This window comes from Triturus cristatus, chromosome 2_2, assembly GCF_964204655.1.
Source record: "Triturus cristatus chromosome 2_2, aTriCri1.1, whole genome shotgun sequence".
NCBI lineage: Eukaryota > Metazoa > Chordata > Amphibia > Caudata > Salamandridae > Triturus > Triturus cristatus.
Window position 1 is genome coordinate 1,255,711,366 of NC_140582.1, and position 20,381 is coordinate 1,255,731,746.

At 44.1% G+C, this 20,381-nt stretch overlaps 1 protein-coding gene across 4 annotated transcripts in view; it reads right to left on the minus strand.

Moving 5' to 3' along the window:
• The window catches only part of LOC146863541 (coagulation factor XI-like), a 381,607-nt gene extending 361,468 nt beyond the window's left edge, over positions 1–20,139 (minus strand). For 2 of the 4 annotated variants that reach the window (XM_085643002.1, XM_085643001.1), the window contains exons 1-3: positions 20,074–20,129; positions 19,642–19,731; positions 19,478–19,551 (exon numbers count right to left, since the gene is read on the minus strand). The gene's annotated coding sequence lies outside the window, so the exon portion shown is untranslated. Of the gene's footprint in view, positions 1–18,857; positions 19,370–19,477; positions 19,552–19,641; positions 19,732–20,073 lie in introns of those variants that run through there. The other 2 variants (XR_014978276.1, XM_085643003.1) reach the window with 2 other exon arrangements.
• Between the last annotated feature and the right edge of the window lie 242 nt (positions 20,140–20,381).

Sequence of the window (20,381 nt, forward strand, 5' to 3'; positions counted from 1 at the left end):
CGGGTATGCTTCTGTCCAACGGGAAAGAGCACAAACAACTACAAGAACATATTTGAATCCTCGACATCGTTCCATCTGGATATAATCCATCTGGAGGACTTCAAAAGGGTGATCAGGAGGCTGAAATCCACCCTGTTCTACGGGAATGCTTTTACCTGGGTTAAACTGACAACAGATCATACAGGTACGAACTTTTTGTTTAGCTGCGGCTCACAAATGTTTGTTGAACCAAATGTGTTGAATGCTGTCTAGCATAGCTTTTTCTCCTAGGTGCGCTGGACTATGTATTGTGTTAATGATGACTTGGACCATTGAGTCGGGAAGAAACCATATAGATTTTTCCTTCGTCATCCATCCCTGATCTGTTTGGATCCCTCCTAATTCAGTCCATTTCTTTATTTCATCTGGTGTAGCGTGTGTCTGTATGTCAATTACGTCAAGAGCGGGATCCTTAACCGTCATGCAATGTGTTGGTGTCAGAACTATTGTCTTTGTCATGTCAGATGTGTGAGTTTTATTCTGAGCAGTCTGTTTAGCTGTTCTGTCAGCTAGATCATTGCCTTGGGAAATGATATCAGTAACTTTCGTATGAGCTTTACATTTCATAATTGATATTGCAGTGGGTAGATGTATTGCATCTAATAAGGCATGAATGAGGGGTCCGTGCTGAATGTGGGCACCGTGAGAAGTTAAATAACCTCTCTCTCGCCACAGTACGCCGAAGTCATGGACGACTCCGAATGCATAACGTGAATCAGTGTATATGTTGACTTTCTTATTTGTGGCTTGAATACAGGCTTGTGTCAGAGCGATGAGCTCTGCTGCTTGAGCTGACAAGGTATTTATGCAATTTGTTTCAATGACTTCAGTGTCTGTTGTGACTGCATACGCGGCCACTAGCTCTCCTGTACTTGTTCTCATACATGACCCATCTACATACAACGTCAGGTCTGGATCTGACAATGGGACGTCTGTCAAGTCTTGTCTGGGTTTCGTCGTGATAGTAATAACTTCAATACAATCATGTGCTAGTGGGTCTGTTCCGTTTACTGGCAAAAGTGTGGCAGGATTCAATGTACTACAACGTCTGATTTCTATGTGTGGCTGAAACAATGTTAATTCGTAACCGGTAAGTCTTGCTATAGTCAAGTGTTGTGTTTGCGTTCGGTTCACAAGAACCTCTACTGCGTGTGGCACTTGTACTGTCAATGGATGTCCTAACACTATAGCATCGCTTTGTCTGATTGCTAAAGCTGTCGCTGCCACTGATTTCAGGCACGCAGGCAGAGCCTGAGCTACTGGATCTAATGTACTAGAGAAATAAGCACATGGTTTGTGTGATCCTGCTTGTTCCTGTGTGAGAACTGACAAGGCAGTACCTTCGCGTTCTGTAACAAAGAGTGTAAACTGTTTACTGTAACATGGTGTTGCTAGGACAGGTGCTTGACATAAAGCTTTCTTTAAACTTTCAAAGGCGTGTGTATGTTCTTGAGTCCAAGGGAGGACAGTCGATGTGGCTGCCTCCTGTGTTGTCAACTGAATAAGTGGTTTTGCTAGAAATGCATACTGAGGGATCCACTGCCTACAATATGAAGTGAGGCCTATAAAAGCCCGTACCTCCTTTTGTGTCTTGGGTATTGGCATGTTAGCAATTAACTGGATGCGATCTGACGTAAGCTGCCTTCCCTCCTTGGACAGCGAGTGCCCAAGGTAAACAACTCGCTGGACACAGAATTGCAGCTTAGAAGGGGACACCTTGTGCCCCTTTTCGGCCAAAAATTGTAAAACCGTCAGTGAAGCTTTTTCACATTCAGGTTCGCTTCTAGCGGTGATCAGCAGATCATCGACATATTGAAGCAGGGCAGTGTTGACTGGCATGTGGATACTGTCAAGTTCTCGTTTCAGTGCTTGGCTATAGATGCTGGGGCTTTCTGTGAATCCTTGAGGTGCGCGTGTGAATTTAAAGCTTCGTCCATTTAAACTAAATCCGAACAAGTATTGGCTTTCCGGATCTATTGGGACGCTGAAAAAGGCATTCTTGAGATCAATTACAGTAAAGAATGTTGCTTCGGAATCAATGGCTGTCAGTAATGAAGAAATGTCTGGAACTACGGGGTATTGTGGTACAATACATTTATTTAATTCGCGCAGATCAATAACCAATCGATATACTGGCGGGGCTTTTGGATCAGTTCGTTTAAGAATCGGAATTATCGGGGAATTACATACATTGGAGTCGGTTTCCACAACCACTCCTTGGGTAATAAGCTCGTCAACGATTTGCAGTAAAGCCACTACAGCATCTGGGGGTAACTTGTATTGTCGCATTCGTGGTAGTACCACTCCTGTCTTTAGTGTGACTCGATATGGTGTAATGTTCATGCAACCAACATCTGTAGGGCCTTGCGCCCATAAATGTGTGGGTAAAGTCTGCAGTCGGTGATCCATGTCTCGGGACACGTAGTGCCCTTTGAAATCACGTAAAAACAATCTTACTCCTTCCGGAGAACAACATATTATAGCTCCTAGAGCTTTCAATGTTTTTATACCTAACAAGTTTTCTGGACATGATTTAGTAAGTAATAAATCTGTAGTTCGTGTCAAGGGACCAATCGTGAGTGGAAGAGGCTGTGATACTTCGTTAACGATAGGTTTTCCTGAAAAACCAAGGGAAATATTCTGTGAGCCTGAGAGGGGTGCCCCTGGAACTTCACTACGTTTTATGGTTGTTCGGCTTGCCCCTGTATCAAGTAAAAATTTTCTATCTTGGCCTAATAGTTCACTGTGTACATAAGGTCCTTCTTGATCTACAGGGACCTCGATAAGGGGTAAGCCAACTTCCCTCTCTAGGCTGTTTCATGAGTATCGTTGATAATCAGGATAGTCATACTGTGCGGTCTGGTACATCTGTCGTGTCGTTGTTGGTGTGGCAGCAATAGGCTGCGGTGGTGGAGCTGGCATAGACTGTTGCGGAGCTGGCATGGCCTGTGCATGCTGCGGGGCTCCTTGTTGGTTCTGATCCTGTCTAAGTGGCCGTGGTCTTTCTTTTGTATTACCTATGGCGATATTATGTTTTAAAACTGGACAATCGTGTACATAATGACCTGGCTGTTTACAATAGTTGCATGTCCCTTTTACAGAACCTGCTGAAACACTGGACTGTGTCATTCCCTTTTTATGACCGTCAGCTGGAACTGTCTGGGAAACTAGCATTTTCATTTTCGTGTCTTTCATGCGTCTTTGTTCATGTTCTTGTTCCTCTCTAATTCTATTGTGATGGTACTGTAGCATTTGTAACATTTGTGACGGAGTGTTACCTTGCCAGGTACTCTCGAATTTCAATACTCTATTCTTAACTTGGGGCAGGGCATTTTCAACTAATTTTGTCACAAACAGATGTGGATAAGATTCGCTACTTGCTTTTATTCCACTATTTATACCAAAACATTTTTCGAATCGGGCATAAAAGTCACTAGTGTCTTCATCTTGCTTTTGTTTACAGGCTGAGATTGCACCCCAGTCTTCCTTTTTCGTAGTTAATAAACGTGGCAGTACCTGTACTAATAAACCTGGTAGTATTTTGGTCTTTTCCCCAAGCCCTAAACCTGGACCTCGAGCTGTTTCTTCGTTTTCTAATGCTGTCCAATCTATCTTTTGGTCTCCCACCTCCCAATCCTTTTCTTTGAGTTTTTCATAAATGCCCGCAGGCATTAATACCTTTAATATTTTCATAATGTCGGGATAGGTATACTCTCCCATGAGCAACATGTCTTTAATTTCACGGTGGAAACCCGCTGGGTCTTTGTCATGACTGGGTACCACTTTCTTCATTTCTAATAGCTCCATTTTAGATATGGGAGTGTATACAAACACACCTTTAAACTGATTGTCATCACCTTTTATCGGGTGCACTTCGCGTAAGGGATTCTGTCTATCCATATAATACGTCGTTCTTTCCTTGATGGGCAGTGAGACATGTTCGGGGCATACAAAAAGAATGTACTGCTTTCTGGATTCTAGTATTTCTCTAATTAACTCAGTACCTGAACCTCTCCATTTATTCGTGAGTAATTCAGTTAATATATCAGGTAAGGGACCAGGATCGGAGTGTTGGCTTTTATATAATATAAGGAGTTGTTGAATCATGTAGATACCAGCTAAACGCTGTTCATCTGGGGTGAGGTTCAAAAACGTGTGCGCTAGTGTATCATCACTATATTTTCCGGGACTGTCAACCCAGTGAACGGCTGACCTGGCTAATTCTTGTTCGTCCATAGAATCGAGTATATGATAACCCCTTCGTTCTCGGAGTAATTTGTCAGCGGCTTGGAACGAATGTTCGGGGGACCTTATATTTATTATAGGGGTTTGGAAATTTCTGTTATTTTCTGGACGTATCGGACGTATCGGATCAGTAAAGCATCTAGTATTATTACAAGATCTTCCTCTACCTACATAGGCCATGGTTTCTAACTGTCCTGTGGGCAGTTCTAATTCTTCCTCCTCCTCGTTTTGTTCAGGCTGGTCTACCGCCAATCTTTCTTCGTGTATTCGTTCTACTTCTTTGCGGATCTTTCGGCACATAGCTACTATGCTTAATAGTTTATCATGTCTCCCCTCTGATATATTCCGACTCCATGTGGTAAGAATTCGCATTTCTTCCGGATTTACCCCTGGTCGGTCTTGATTTCTGACCACACAATTTATGAGGAAACGTAACAGTTCCCCCTGTATCTCCACTTTCTGGTACTCCATGGCTCTATTAATACTTTCAGAATCTCGCCCTGACTGGATAAAATGATATATATTTTCTAAATGTGTAGTCATTCCTGGTAGCCTCCCTAAATATATTGCAGCTCGTCGGATACGTAATGAGGCCAGCAGCATTTCATCCTTTTTGCCAGGCACAGGGTCATATCTACAATCTACTAGAAGTTCCTTAAGCATGTCGGGAGTTACTAGTTTGGGCGTACGTTGGTGGGCTAATTCTTGAAAGGAAAGTTTATTTACTCTGGGTGGCGTGGAAAAAATGTTTGTTGTACCTCCTGTAGCACCGCCTGGGGTGCTGGATGTGAAAGGATTCGTTGAACGTGATATAGCAACCATAGGTGTGGGTACAGCTGTAGAAACAGATGTGCTTGCCGGAACTTGTATCGGAGTTTGTTGTTGTGGAGGTACAGACGGAGGGTCTTGGCGTTGAACCCCCTCGGCAGGCGGTCTATGTGGTGCAGTATTAGCATACTCGGGAGCTGCGTCGTCTAAATAAGAGGAAAGGAAAACATCTTCTGCGGTTCTGGGATGCCCTTTGGGATGTGATTTTATCGGAAACAATGGAGGTGGCAAGTCTTTTGGTATCTCCAGAGTAGCCTTAGGTAACCCTTCGGCCAGAAGAGGATACATACCATTCATAAGGGCATTTCTTTGTCTGTCTACTTGTTCTGCTTTTGCTCGGGTACCTTCTTCAATTAATAGATTTTCTCGGACTTTATCTGAATTCTCCTTATTCTTCTCTTCCTGTCTACGTGCTTTTTCTGTACGTCTATACGATTCTTTACGCCATAATTCAATGGCATCTTTCTGTGATTGTCTAGCTTTCTTTTTCCATAATTCTTCCTCTACTTTCATGATGCAATCTGCATCCCAGGTCTCAGCTGCGGGCCACCTCTGACTTTCTGGTAATTCCTTGGTGTAGTCTACCCATAAATCAAGAAATAATATGGCGTCTAGGCCATGTTTATGATACATGAAGTACCCTGGAGTGTCCCTAGGAGGAATGGGAACAGCTTCTTCGAGTACCCCTTTTCTAGTTTTGATCTGTCTTAATTTCGAAAAGAGCGGCATATTGAGAACTGATCTGATACCTAATTTTGAACACGTTTAATACAACAAAACACAATAATGAACAGTCATTCACACCACAATATGCAGAACGTATTTAAAACATTTAACATTTAACATTTAATGAACAACAATGATGGCCATTTAGGGATCTAGTCACTAAGCATAATACTCGACACTAACTAGGTAATTCTGAATTATATACTAGACATACTAGATATACTGCTAAACAGTACAGATACACTGCTGAAACAGTGCAGACCGGATTTGTGTACCCAAACCCGTCTTGACCGGCACAACCTATGTGCACGTCAGAACGCCTCCCCAACAATGGTACTCACCGGGTAGCTCGGAACGGAAGGCCTCGGAACTGAACTTGAACTGGACTTGGACCGGACTGGACTCGACTCGATACTTCGGAACTTCGGAACTTGGTGGGCCTCTGTATACCTCGGATCTTGCTCTCTCAGCTAGGCTCTGGTCGGGATACTTCGCACTTCTCACCGCCTCGTCTGGGTGTTGATCGCAGCCTCAGTTACCCCCGCTCGGCAGGAGGGAGATACAGGAAATCCTGTGGGTACGCGTTGTTGTCCGTCCAGCTGTGACAGGAGACCGGGTCTGAAACGCACCTCCGGCGCGTGAGATGAGAAAGTGTCCCTATTCGGGCGCCATATATGTGGTAAATAATTTAATTACCGGGACTTAATTTGATGCGGAAAATTAATAAGAATAGTCAATAAAATAAGAGGCAGAATCCGTGGTATTAGAGATTCAGAACGGGCTTTATTCCTATACAAAGGAACATAATTCGAATTATGGGCCTTCTATTCCATCACCACGAAAGTTCAGGAAGGAAGGAACATATAATATTGACAGATAGGCAGTTTTATAGAAAATACATTACAGTAAAGCAGATGCAAGAGGCGTAACAGCTGATAACAGAGATAAAGGCATACATGCGTAACCAAAATGGGTGTAACTAGGCGTAACTAAAGAACGTCATTAGGTATGATGTCACAAATGGGTGGAAGAATTTCGCAATGTCAGCAAGAATACTTGGCAGAGATGCGCGTGCAGCAGCATGACGTGTGAGTTGACGTGCAACTAGGGGGAGAAGGGGCTTGACATTTAGCTCTACATGTGGAGACAAAAGTCTGGGGTTATGTCAACCTAATCCCAAATCATATCTAATATCCTATGTTTAAAGAACTGTGTTATCCAAAAAGAGAGGTCTCTTAGGATAGAATCTTATTCTATACTGACTATACTGACTGTTAGTGCGTGTACAAGCGTCTAAGTGTCTACACTAGATGCGAGGGGGTACGAATATTCCATGGTAACAGGGCTATGAATTACTTGCATGAGGGCAGCGAGGCCTGGCCCCTTTGCACGGTAGCTGGAGGAATGTTTACTTAAACTGCTAGAAAGGAATGCATCGGATGAGGAGCGAAGGAGATAATCTTGAAGGTGAAATACAGTTTTCTGGCAGGCTACGGGCTGGATCAGACACCGTTAGCCGCGCAGGGAGTAGGACAAAGTTCATGGATACAGATGCAGGCTCAGACTGGAGCTTTCAGAGGCAGAAGGCAAGAAAAGGCTTGGTGACAGAATTTGGGCCTACTCGCCTGAATCTGTAGAAATGTGGGAAGTGAACCATATAAAGCCGGTGGCCTTTCATACTTAGGAATAGAATATCCGGCCCATTCATGGCGGATCTGAAAGAGGACATGTTGACGGTGGACGCACATGTATTTGCGTCTTCATAACTGGAACTGGAGGGAACATACATGTACTTGTGACTTATACATGAAACCGTTGGGGTCCAAGATAGGGGACATAACCGACCATAAAAATCCATATTTCCACACTGTCACCCCCACAAGAGTGCTGATTTTTTTTTTTTGAAAATATTTTTTATTGAGGATCACATATGATTTACAATGACATAGTACCAGTAGTAAGCGTGTTGGAAGCATTACTGAAAGACATTTGGAAGACATCATGTTCACATGTTGTACCTTAATAATCGAAGAATACCAGCAGCTCACAGAGAATACAGCATTTCTTATAGCAGAAATGAACAAACTGCTACCCCAGGCAGCTAGTAAAAATTCCAAGAAATGCAATCTAGTGCAAAACCCATTTCACCCCCCACCCACAACAACCCTCCCCCCACCCCACCCCAACAAAACCGTTAACCTAAGTGCCGCTCTATGGCAAACTCACCACGCTGATGTACCTGCGTCCGGTGTGTGCCAGGCCTAAGAGCCCCAACAAGGGGCCTGTATGGGGGGGAAATAGAGGAGGGAGGGGGGAACAGGGGGAGGGGAGAACAAGGAGTAGAGTAAGAGGAAGAAAAGACAAAAGGGGGGTATGAGGGAGGGAGAGGAAATGAAACTCAGCCGGAGAGAGGGGAGTACTAAGAAGGCACCCAGGCAGGGTACGGACTAAAATGAGCCCACCAGCTCCTACCCGTCCGCCCCACTCTCTCGCAGACCATGTTGCGATACCACGGGATCCAATTCCTCCATCGCCTTGAATTGACCCCCACAAGAGTGCTGATAGTAGCAGTGCAAGCTTCTCTCATCCACACAAGAGTGCTATAATAGTAGTGCAAGCTTCTGTCACTCCCACAAGAGTGCTGATAGTAGCAGTGCAAGCTTCTCTCATCCCCACAAGTGCTATAGTAGCAGTGCAAGCTTCTGTCACCCCCACAAGAGTGCTGATAGTAGCAGTGCAAGCTTCTTTCATCCACACAAGAGTGCTATAATAGCAGTGCAAGCTTCTGTCACCCACACAAGTGTGCTGATAGTAGCAGTACGATGTGTTCATGCTTTGGAGAGGCAATGAAGAACAACTGCATTCCTTTTTGACATGGTTAAATGACAGAAATCAAAACATTCAATTCACCATGAATTCAAACAAAACAGAGATGAATTTTCTAGACATACTGGTGAAACATGAAGATGGCCATTTGTACACTACATTATTCACGAAGAAAACTGATAGGAATACCTTCTTAGAATTTTCAAGTTTCCATCAGCGTAATCTACGTGAAAACTTACCATTCAGCCAATTTTTAAGGATAAGACGCAACTGTTCAAAACAGGAAGATTATTTCAAAAATGCGACAGAACTTCTAGAAAAACTAAAAATTCGTAACTACCCCAAAAAACTCCTGAAAAAGGCGATGAAAAGAGCTTGGTACCCTCCACGTGAGTCCCTCCTCACTCCAAAAGACAAGAAGGACGACACACCATTGGTTTGTGTAACAACTTTCTCAGGATGCACCAGCGAAATACAGAAAATTATCCGAAAAAATTGGAATACGGTGAAAGATTTGTCACCATTTAAACAAATACCAATATTTGCTTTGAAAAAAAACACGAGCATCAAAGAAAAACTAGTACGTGCCAACACAACCATGTCAAAACCAGAAACCACTCTACGAACTTTGTGGTCCCTGCCACCCATAAAAGGCCACAGAAAATGCGGGAACTGTACCTCCTGCGAAAGCACCATTGAAGGGACAAAATTCACATATGGCCCAAAGTATGTAAATCATGACAACTTTACAAACTGCAACACCCACAATGTAATATATTGTGTGGTTTGTCCGTGTTCATTAGCATACATCGGCAAGACCTCGCAAGCTGTCAAAAATAGGATCTCTCAACACAGGTCACGAATCAGATGCAGGACACCCAACGCTCCCATGGTTTCACATTGTATCGAAAGAAATCATGGACCAGATGAAATAAAATGGACAGTGTTACGCCATATAAAAGGAAGAAACACGGAATCCCGTTTGTCCAAGACAGAAGCCAAAATAATAATGTTACTGGGTACTATTGACAATGGTCTGAACGAGATGACAGAACTCGGAAACATAATATAGAGCAAGATGTCTGCATGCTCCGATTTTCCACCACCTAAAACTCTGATCCACACCCCCTCAACACAGAGCATTTAAAAGAAGACGACACGAGATCTAAAAAACTTTAATGGAGCCATCGACACCAAAAAGGAACCTAGGGTACCAAAAAACTCAATGTATCAACAAGTAAGCCCAGATGCCTCCACAACAAAATGAGAGATGAATGATCGATGTGGCCACAACCAAAGCCAGCGCCAGCAAAACTTTATTTCACTCCGCTATAACAACACAGATGCCAGTCCACTAACCAAAAGAAGGAATCAACCCAAGAAGCGCTAAATATTTTAAAAGTACAGATGCAGTAAGGCCAAACACGGAGAAAAACAAAACATTTGGCTAATACCGAAGACAGCGCGTATAACACTTTATTGTTCCCTCTTTTCAAAAACACATCGCCATAGTAACACTGACGCTAATCCCCGCTGTACAAAGACGAGGGCTTAATCATCTCCCGGGTAACAGCAACGCTATGACGCAAGACGTAGTCACGTCACGCACCTGGTTAAACCAATCAAATGAACTCACCCCGGAAGCGCCGATAGCTCCACAGTGGCGAAGACGCGGAGGACACGAAGAACAAGAAAACGAAATTCAAGCCTTCACCTTCTTCTAAAATCGTAAGTTCAACCTGGCAGCAGAAGCAAAATTTAATACTAACATCACGGTGGTGTAATAAATGTCGGGAAAGAAGAATAGAACCCACAGCCCACACCGCTTCATACTAACGCTAAACGCACAGTCTAGGATGGAAAAACGAGACGCCAAATGCGCCGTGTGCACACAAAATCGATCAGACTCTCCTTTTTCAAAAACACGGGCGGTGCAGCATGAACAAAAAATGCAGGAACGAATTATTTTTAGAACAACATCTAAACTATGACCCCTTTTCTAGAAAACCTCAAAAGGCACTGGAACTCACTGAAACAACACGAGTGCAAACCAGTCAAGAAACGAACCGGCATCTCCCAACAAATTGGAACGTAGCCGGGTAGGTGCTCATTCGTATTTAAGTGAAAAAACACAATCCGCACTCATTTTTTGAAAACTTATCGCTAATTAAGATATACATATAATATTACAGGACAAAGAACATTACCGGTTCGAGCCACACCGGCACAGTAAAGATTTTGGTACGTAAACTTGATCCTGACTCACTAGATAAGACACATTTTCTAGAATGCACATTGTAAATAAGGCCCACTGTTATTTTTACAGGAGACCAGTAAAGTTCATGGAGAAAGATGTCCACATTCCAGTAGAACAAGCCCTGAAGAAGACCTTGCCAAGAACTTGTAGGTCCACACACAAAGGTCGAAACGCGTAGGCTACAAAAATAAGACAAGCAGAGATCCAGAAAAAACAGGGATAGCATAGAAAGTGTTTTTGCTTCCCCAGGAAAGAATCCAACAAATACAAGGTTCCCTCGTGCAAAGTACTGCAACGATTGTTTCTGACCCTGCTTAGGACCAGTAAAAGTTAACTAATTTGAGGATAAATTTGTTTAAGGTCCCAAAGGTGAAAAAAATATTGGACATTTTCATAAAGCACTGTGAAAAAACTAATAGTGGAGATTTTAGTTACACAAACGTCATATTATTTGTCTTATGTATATGTCTTTGTAAAAAAGTGTAAATATTATGTATAGGATATATGTGTGAACAATGTAAGGAACAAAGTAGTCCATTGATGAAGAGTTTACTCTGTTTGTAGTAATTGTAAAAAAGAAAAATGAAATTGTTATTCTCAGTCAATAAAAAGGACTGATAGATTAAATATAGTCTTGATTTATGGGTTCAGAGGCAAACATACATTTATACTGATAGTAGCAGTACAAGCTTCTCTCTTCCCTACAATAGTGGTGATAGTGGCAGTGCAAGCCTCTGTCACCTCACAAGAGTGCTGATAGTAGCAGTGCAAGCTTCTCTCATCCCACAAGAGTGCTGATAGTAGCACTGCAAGCTTATGTCACCCCCACAGTAGTGCTGATAGTAGAATTGCAAGCTTCTGTCACCCCCACAAGAGTGTTGATAGGTTGATAGTAGCAGTGCAAACTTCTTTCATCCACACAAGAGTGCTGATAACAGCAGTGTAAGCTTTTGTCACCCCCACAAGAGTGCTAATAATAGCAGTGTAAACTTCTGTCACCCCCACAAGAGTGCTGATAGTAGCAGTTCAAGCTTCTCTCATCCTCACAATAGTGCTGATAGTAGCAGTGCAAGCTTCTCTCATCAACACAAGAGTGCTGATAATAGCAGTTCAAGCTTCTCTCACCCCCACAAGAGACCTGATAGCAGCAGTGCGAGCTTCTGTCACCCTACAAGAGTGCTGATAGTAGAAAGGCAAGCTTCGCTCATCCACAAAAAGAGTGCTGATAGCGGCAGTGCGAGCTTCTCTCATCCCCACAAGAGTTCTGATAGTAGCAGTGCAAGATTCCCTCATCCACAAGATTGCTGATAGCAGCTGTACAAGCTTCTCTCATCTCCACTATAGTGCTGATAGTAGCAGTGCAAGCATCTGTCACCCCCACAAGAGTGCTGATAGTAGCAGTGCAAGCTTCTCTCATCCCCACATTAGTGCCGATAGTAGCAGTGCAAGCCTCTCTCATCCCCACAAGAGTGCTGATAGTAGCAGTGCAAGCTTCTCTCATCCCAAAATAATGCTGATAGTAGCAGTGAAAGCTTCTGTCACCCCCACAAGTGTGCTGATAGTAGCAGTGCATGATTATGTCACCACAACAAGAGTGCTGATAGTAGCAGTGCAAGCTTCTCTCTTCCCCACAAGAGGGCTGATAGTAGCAGTGCGAGCTTCTGTCACCCCCACGAGAGTGCTGATAGCAGCCGTGCAAGTTTCTGTCACCCACACAAGAGTACTGATAGCAGGATTGTGACCTTTTGTCACCCCCACACGTAAACTGACAACAGCAGTGTGAGCTTATGGAGCCCCCGCAAGAGTTCTGATGTGAGAAGTTGGCCTGATATATGATGTCCACTAGTTATAGTGGGCACCTTACACCAATCCAAACAACGCCTTATTGATGATAGGTTAAAGACAACCTTTATTGAAAGCTATCCTAGTGGTAGCTATGGAGAGTAGCCTTCAGGTTAAGTCATGAAAGAATGTAAAGCAGCTTGTTTTATCAGTCTATAATCTCTTGAGTGGCTAAATGAAAGGAGACCACACCAGGTATATATATAAAATATATGTATTTATTACTAATCACACCCCTCTAGTCTCTTTATGAGGCTAGAGGTAAAAGCAAATAAGTTACACTTCAAATAAACAGTAAAGTAGCACGAAATACAAGTTAGGCCTTAGGGGCGAGCCAAACCATATACTACAATAGTGGTATAAGAACCACGACTTAACTAGACACATGGCCTAGAGCCTGTAGAATAATTGGGATCCCAAGGAACCACCCAAGGTAGTGACAAAGGGGACCAACGGGGGCCGTGTGCAGTGTGTAAACACAGCCGCGAGCTCCCGTAAGCTTCTATGAGGAAAGTCGTGGTTAGATTTTTAAAGTTAAAGGACACTTAGAGATGGACTAGGACCAAACCCTTTTGGACTTAGACAGTTCTAGGGACAACACCCATGGGAGCACCGGAGTACTCGAGTTACCTCACCCAGGGAAGCCGGGTGCATAGGTGTCAAATGGTGTCGGGTCGCGTCGTCGTTTTCAATGGAAGCTGGTGAAGAAGTGCTGCTGCCGGGAAGAAGCAAAGTGTCCAAAGAGATCCAAGCCTGGATCGAAGATGTGGAGAACCTGAGAGCAGAGGGGACAGAGTCTGGGTCACTTGCCCATGACCAGGGGCACGATAGATGAATGCCCACCGATGTCGGGTGTTTCAGGTGAAGAAGGTGAAGCTTGACTCTTCAGCCACGAGGACCAAGAGGCGTCAAGGATGACCAGGAGCTGTATTCGAGCTGTACCACGAATATCGACTACTGCAGCATTGGTGCCCTGATTGGACACAACAAGCCTTGGCAACAGCAACCCACACAGAAAAAAGAAAGATGCTTAGGTGCGGGCCAGCGAGGTCCGAGGGACTACCCCAGCAAAGAGGAGTCAGGGCACGTCTGGAGTAACCAGGGAAGCCCAAGGAAAGTCAGAGTTACCTTTACAGGGACCCCCCAGTTGACGGACCGGGGATCGCGAAGGGACCGCAAGAGGAATCACAAAATGACGGCCCACGGGTCACTCGGAGTGACTAGGCCGACAATCGTCAGTGGATTCTCTGCACGGGGTCTGAGCTACAAGTAACCCAATGCACAGTCTCAGGAGATGTCGAGAATCTCATGCACTTGAAAAGGTGCATGGTGTCCAGGGGTCCCATTTCCACGGTACCCACGTGGGCTACGGGTCTCAGCTTTGCTGGCGACTCGGTTCGGCCTGTGGGAAGTCAGGAAATCCACCTCTGTTGTTGCAAAGTCTTCGGCGTCTTTGCTGCCTGACAAGCAGGGTAGTAACTCCTATACTCCAAGGGAGATTCTTCAGTCATCTGGCGTTGAACCGATCATCAAAGGTCCAGGATTCAGTTGCAGAGTTTCGTCCAGGAATATCTAAAGTCCTGTTGCCAGGGGATCCTATTCTATACCCAAGGAAGGGGTTGGACTAACTCAGGGGACCCACCTATGGGAGGGTTTGGAAAGAGGGGTGGCTACACCCATTTCCTTTGACCAGTTTGAGCTGGACTATGCACAGGGACACCAAATGTGCCCCCAGTACAGGACTTCAAAGCACTCTCAGAGTGCACCCACCCAGCCCCAATACACTAAAGCCTGTGTGGGAGGTAGTGACACCTCCCTGTGACAGGAAACCTGTTGTCCAGGCCTCCCCTGCTGGAGTTTCGGTCAGCAGCAGGAGGCCAGACTCGTGTCTGTGGCTGCATCATCCATTTTGTGATGCCAGGGCTCTTTGAAGTTGGTACCGGGTATACCAGTGCTATAATTTCTCTCCTTCTAGAAGGGTGGGATCATACTCCTACACCAGTTACTGGTGTGGGGGTATGATTCCAAGGTGTTTGACACCAAACATGACATGTTTCCGTGCAGCCATTCCAAAGTTAGCATTTACCATTTGGTTATAATGCACTTAAGAATATATGCTCAGGCTACATCACAGACAACCCCGGCTAAGTCTTAAAGCAATGTAAAGCAGCTTGTTTTACCAGTCTATAATCTCTTGAATGACCAAATGAAAGGACAACCACACCAGGTATATATTTAAAATATATGTATTTAAGATAAAACACACCCCTCTAGTCTCTTTATGAGACTGGAGTTCGAAGCACTTAAGTTAAAAGTTAGCAATCAACAGTAATAGCACAAATACACAAGGCCTATTGTCCAGGCCTCCCCTGCCGGAGTTTCGGTCAGCAGCAGGAGGCCAGACCAGTGTCTGTTGCAGAGGCATCCATTTTGTGATGCCAGGGCTGTAGAAAGTCCTACCGGGTTAGACCAGTGTGAACATGTCTCTCCCTCTAGAAGGGTGGAATGCTACCCCCGCCGCCGAAACTGATGGGGGGGGGGGGGTAGTATTCCAAAGCGTTTGACATCAAACACAACATGTTTCCGTGCAGCCATCCCAAAGTTAGCATTTACCGCGAGGTTATAATGCACTTAAGAGTATATGGTCAGGCTGCACCACAAACAGCATCAGAGGAGGTACTCCGAACGCTGCAGAGGGGCTCTGATCATGCAGGGGCACCCTCTTACATAACAACCAAGCACTCTGCCTACAGGATTGTTAAGGCCTGCCATCGGAGTGACTTATAGGTTTTATATGTGTGTCCCTAATCTTTAAATTTCCAACTGCGACATTGCCCATAGAAGCTAACGGGAACACGCGGCTGTGTTCACACACTGCACACGGCCCCGTGGGTCCCCTGTGTCACTACCTTGGGTGGTTCCTTGGGGTCCAAGAGATTCTACAGGCTCTAGGCCTTGTGTCTAGTTCAGTCGTGGTTCTTATACCACTTTATTGGTATATGGTTTGGTACGCCCCTAGGGCCCAAACGTGTATTTGTGCTATTACTGTTGATTGCTAATTTGTAACTTAACTACTTCGAACTCCAGTCTCATAAAGAGACTAGAGGGGTGTGTTTTATCTTAAATACATATATTTAAAATATATACCTGGTGTGGTTGTCCTTTCATTTGGTCATTCAAGAGATTAGACTGGTAAAACAAGCTGCTTGACATTCCTTCAAGACTTAGCCTGAAGGCTGCTCTCCATAGCTACCACTAGGATAGCTTTCAATAAAGGTTGTCTTTAACCATTCACCATAAAGGGTTGTTTGGACTGATACAAGGTGCCCCCTAGAAGTAGTGGACAGCATATATCAGGCTAACTTCTCACATTGGTGTGCAGTGTGTGGGATTCCAGCTTTCTATTGTTTTACCAGATAATCTAAATTGAATTGTTCAACTGAAAACCACTAAAGGTACCTGAGGTACATATAATATCAAGTTTAGCTAAAGTAAGTTCTACTGAACTTAGAGTTGTGTGTCAAGGGATAGCACACCCTTTCTACAACTCAAGAGAGTTTAGTAGGCCACACTAGTGTAGGTAGTGCAATACACCACACCACATTAGTAATGTCTAACCAGCCAGGAACCAGTGAGCTCCTTCCTTATAGATATATTAGGATCTCTCCTTTGCTCAGCTTAGGGCCTTATGTTCCATTAGGAAGCTGAAGACAGGCAAAAGCCCAACCACCCAGCATCTCATAAAGATACTTAAGCTGGATGATATCACAGGGCCTAGTGGGCCTGATGGAGTAGGCAGTGTGGGTGGGGCAGCAGGTGAGGGTGGGCCTAGGGGTAGAAATTCCCCTGACCCCACCTCTAATGCTGACCAGACTGATGACAATGATCAGAATCTGGTTGTGAGAAGTTGGCCTGGTATATGCTGGTCACTAGTTATAGTGGCCACCTTGCACCAGTCCAACTCGACTCCTATGGTAGATAGGTTTAAGACAACCTTTTAAAGAAAGCTATCGTAGTGGTAGCTGTGGAGAGCAGCCTTCAAGCTAAGTCTCAGAGGAATGTAAAGCAGAATGTTTTACCTTATAATCTCTTGAATCACTAAATGAAAGGACACCACACAGGTATATATATAAAATGTATATGTATTTATTACTAGACACACTCTACTAATCTTTTTATGAGATTAGAAGTCAAGAACATATTCACAAATCAACATTTCACAACAAATTAAGCACTTATATGGCTGGGGCCCGAGGGGCGTACCAGACCATATACTAAAAAAGGGGTATAAGAAGAATGACTTGAGAAGGGAGAAGGCCTATGGTCTTCAGAAGCGCTGGGGCCTCACTAATCCACCCAAGGCAGGTAAGTAAAGGACCCACGGGAGACGCATGCAGTGTGAGAACACAGCCACGGATCCCAATAGACTTCAAAGGAGCAAGTCGTGATTGGAATTTTAAAGTTTTAGGATACTTCGGGAGAGTCTACAAGCAAGTCACTTACAGGGTAAGTAGTTCTAGAGCCAACACACACAGGAGCACCGGAGTACTCGAGTTACCTCACCCAGGGAAGCCGGGTGCATAGGTGTCTTTTGGTGTCGGGTCGCGGCGTCGTTTTCAATGGGAGCCAAAGAAGACTTGCTGCTTGTGAAGACAGGAGAGGTGTCCGGTGGAATCCAAGGCTGGATTCAGAAGAAAGAAGACCTGAAAGCAGAGGAGACAGTGTTCAAAGTCACTTGCCAGTGACCCGGGGCCAGGAAGCTGGATGCCCACAGTAGTCGAGTGATTTCAGGTGATCATGGGTGTCTTGACTCTTCTGCCACGAGGTCCAGGAGGCATCGACAACAACCAGGAGCTGGATTCGGAGTGTCCCACAAAGTCTGCAGCTTACTGAGGTGTTGGCAACCGGATTTGAGCCAACAAGCCTTGGCAACAGCAAGTCTTGTGGAAAGTGAAGAAAGTCAGCGGTGCAGACCAGTAAGGTCTGAGGGACTCACCCAGCAAGGGTAAGTCAGGGCAGGCCTGTAGCAATCAGAGGAGCCCTTTGGTTCTGTGGAAAAGTCTTCAGGGTACCCACAAGCCAAATGGCAAGGGATTGCAAAGACGCCTCATGAGGATTCACTTCAGAGGAGCCCACGGTCACTCAGGACAAGGTAGGCCTATGATTTTCAAGAGAAATCCTGCTGGAGGCTTGGGCCACATGTGGTTTAAAGCACAATTTCGTAGAGTGTTGTGAAGGGGTTCCACTCGACAATAGTGCACGGTACTCGGGTATTGCTGTTCCTCGTCACTCGTGGGGTCCACTCGCCTGAGCTTCACTGGGGACTCACAATGGCCATCAAGAAGTCAGGAAATCCACATCCAGGGCTGCAGGGACTTCGGACGCCGGCGGGAGCGGGAAAGTTTGCGACTGTTGATGCAAAGTTTTGGTGCCTGCCAAGCAGGTGAGTCACTCCTTGACTCCAAGGGAGATTCTTCAGTCTTCCAAAGGTAGTGGAACATCAAAGGTACAGGATTCTTCTTTCAGAGCGTAGTCCAGGGATATCTAGTTTGCAATGGCAAGGGTTCCCTAACTTATACTACAAGGAAGGAAGGGACTAGCTCTATGACCACTCCTATGGGAGGGTCAGGGGAGAGGGTGGCTACACCCACTTCCCTTTGTCCAGTTTCATGCCAGAGCAGGGGCTTATGTACAGAGGAGCCTACTGCTCCCCCAGTGCAGGACTTCAAAGCACTCTAGGAGTGCACCCACCCAGCCCCAATACACTAAATCCTGTCTGGGAGGTGGTGACACCTCCCTGTGACAGGATGCCTATTGTTGGGCCTCCTCCACTGCGAGTTTCAGTCAGCAGCAGGAGGGCGGGCTGTGTCTGTGCTGGTGGCATCCATTTTGTGACTTTGTAAATTAAAGAGAGAGACCCCTTTACAAGCCAAAGGGATAGGGTACTCTTAACAAGTAAGGTGCAAATTCCCAATGGGACTAGTTTATATGGCATAAGCCGTATATATCCTACCACACAAATAAACCTTATTTCATAAAAACACAAGCACTTCAGCTCATGTAGCCAAAATGACACTAATACAAAATCTAAACGTAGATTACAAATTTTTTCTTTTAATTGAAATAGAAATCATTACATTTATATACAAAAACACCAAGGGTTTGTGCTCCCCTTGTGTTAGCACAATTAAAAACACATATTACTTCCTAAAACAAATATACAACAATTCATAAAAACATCAGATCATGTAAAAAACACAAACGAGAGAAAATGAAATTATAGACTCCTTTCGTTAGTCTTTTAGGTGTACACATCAGGTATAACAGTGAGTCATAAGTCCGTTTTCAACTTATATTCGTGTAATAACCGGACCAACTTCCAATAGAGATTGTGTGTTCCAAGTTGCGTCGACGCGTTTCGATGGATTTATCCAATCATTTCCATCTTTTTCAAGACAAACAATGAATTTCTCTCTATCTATTACTTTCTGGTTTCTAATAATCCTTTTGTTTAATTTCAGTTGTGTCTCTTTTTCCAGAGCCGAATAAAGAAATATATTTTTTTTATAAAAGACAGAATGATTTTGTAAAGTACGGAGTTATCACCTGTTATAAATCACAAAACAAAGAAAAAAGAGGGACAGAACATTATATGAGCTTCTGACCGCTTTTAAGGAGGATACATGTTACTACTATTTGTTATTGTATTTCTACCTTTTGATTGGCGGTGTCTCCCCTTGTATCCCGTCTCTGTACTTGTTTTAAAAGGAGGCTCCTAATTTTTGCCCCTAAAGTGAAAATAATAGTGATATATTGCATAGGTCTCCAAATTATTTAAATTAAAAAACTCTGTTTATTTATAATATAATTTGTCCTACCTTTACGTGTTTCTCCTAGAGCTAATTGTTTTCAACTTTGTTTTTCCAATACCACGGGAGACCATTCCGTCTTATTACCTCCGTGTTATGCTGTTTAAAACGAAATACCCCAATATCAACTGATGGTCTTGTGTAATATTTCACATTACAGGTATCAATATCACTTTTCTCTATAACAGACTAGTTTTCATAATTTATTAGCAGAAAGAAAGAAATTAGATTTGTCCCCTTACTTTTGTAGACATATAATGTTCTACACTTATGAGTACACTGAGTTTGTATTTTTAAAACTCCTACTCATTATAAGCCGCCTCGCATCATGGAAAGTCATTTAAATTCCCCCCCTTACTATCATTTTAACTCAGGAGCCTTTAAGTATTCTACTCTATGTCCATTCCCTTCTAAACTCCTGTATCACTGTCAATTGCTTACCTACTGGTGTGCTGCTTGCGTCCTGCACCTTTTCCTCTGTTATCGTAACGGGCTCCCGACGTATACGTCTCCCGCTGGTTTGTTCAGTTTAAATAGGGACGAGCGTTCTTCTAATTGGTTGCTACTAAATTGCTTTCGGAGTCTTCAGCTTCTTGTGCTGACGCTGCCCGTATCACCCCGGCACTAAAATCTTTCCATGATGTATCTATGCCCCGCTAGGGAAAGTTCTTTCCTCATTTATTTAGCAGGGTAGTTATAACGACTAATATTTTCACCTTTTCCTAAGTGATACGTTTATAGATAATCTA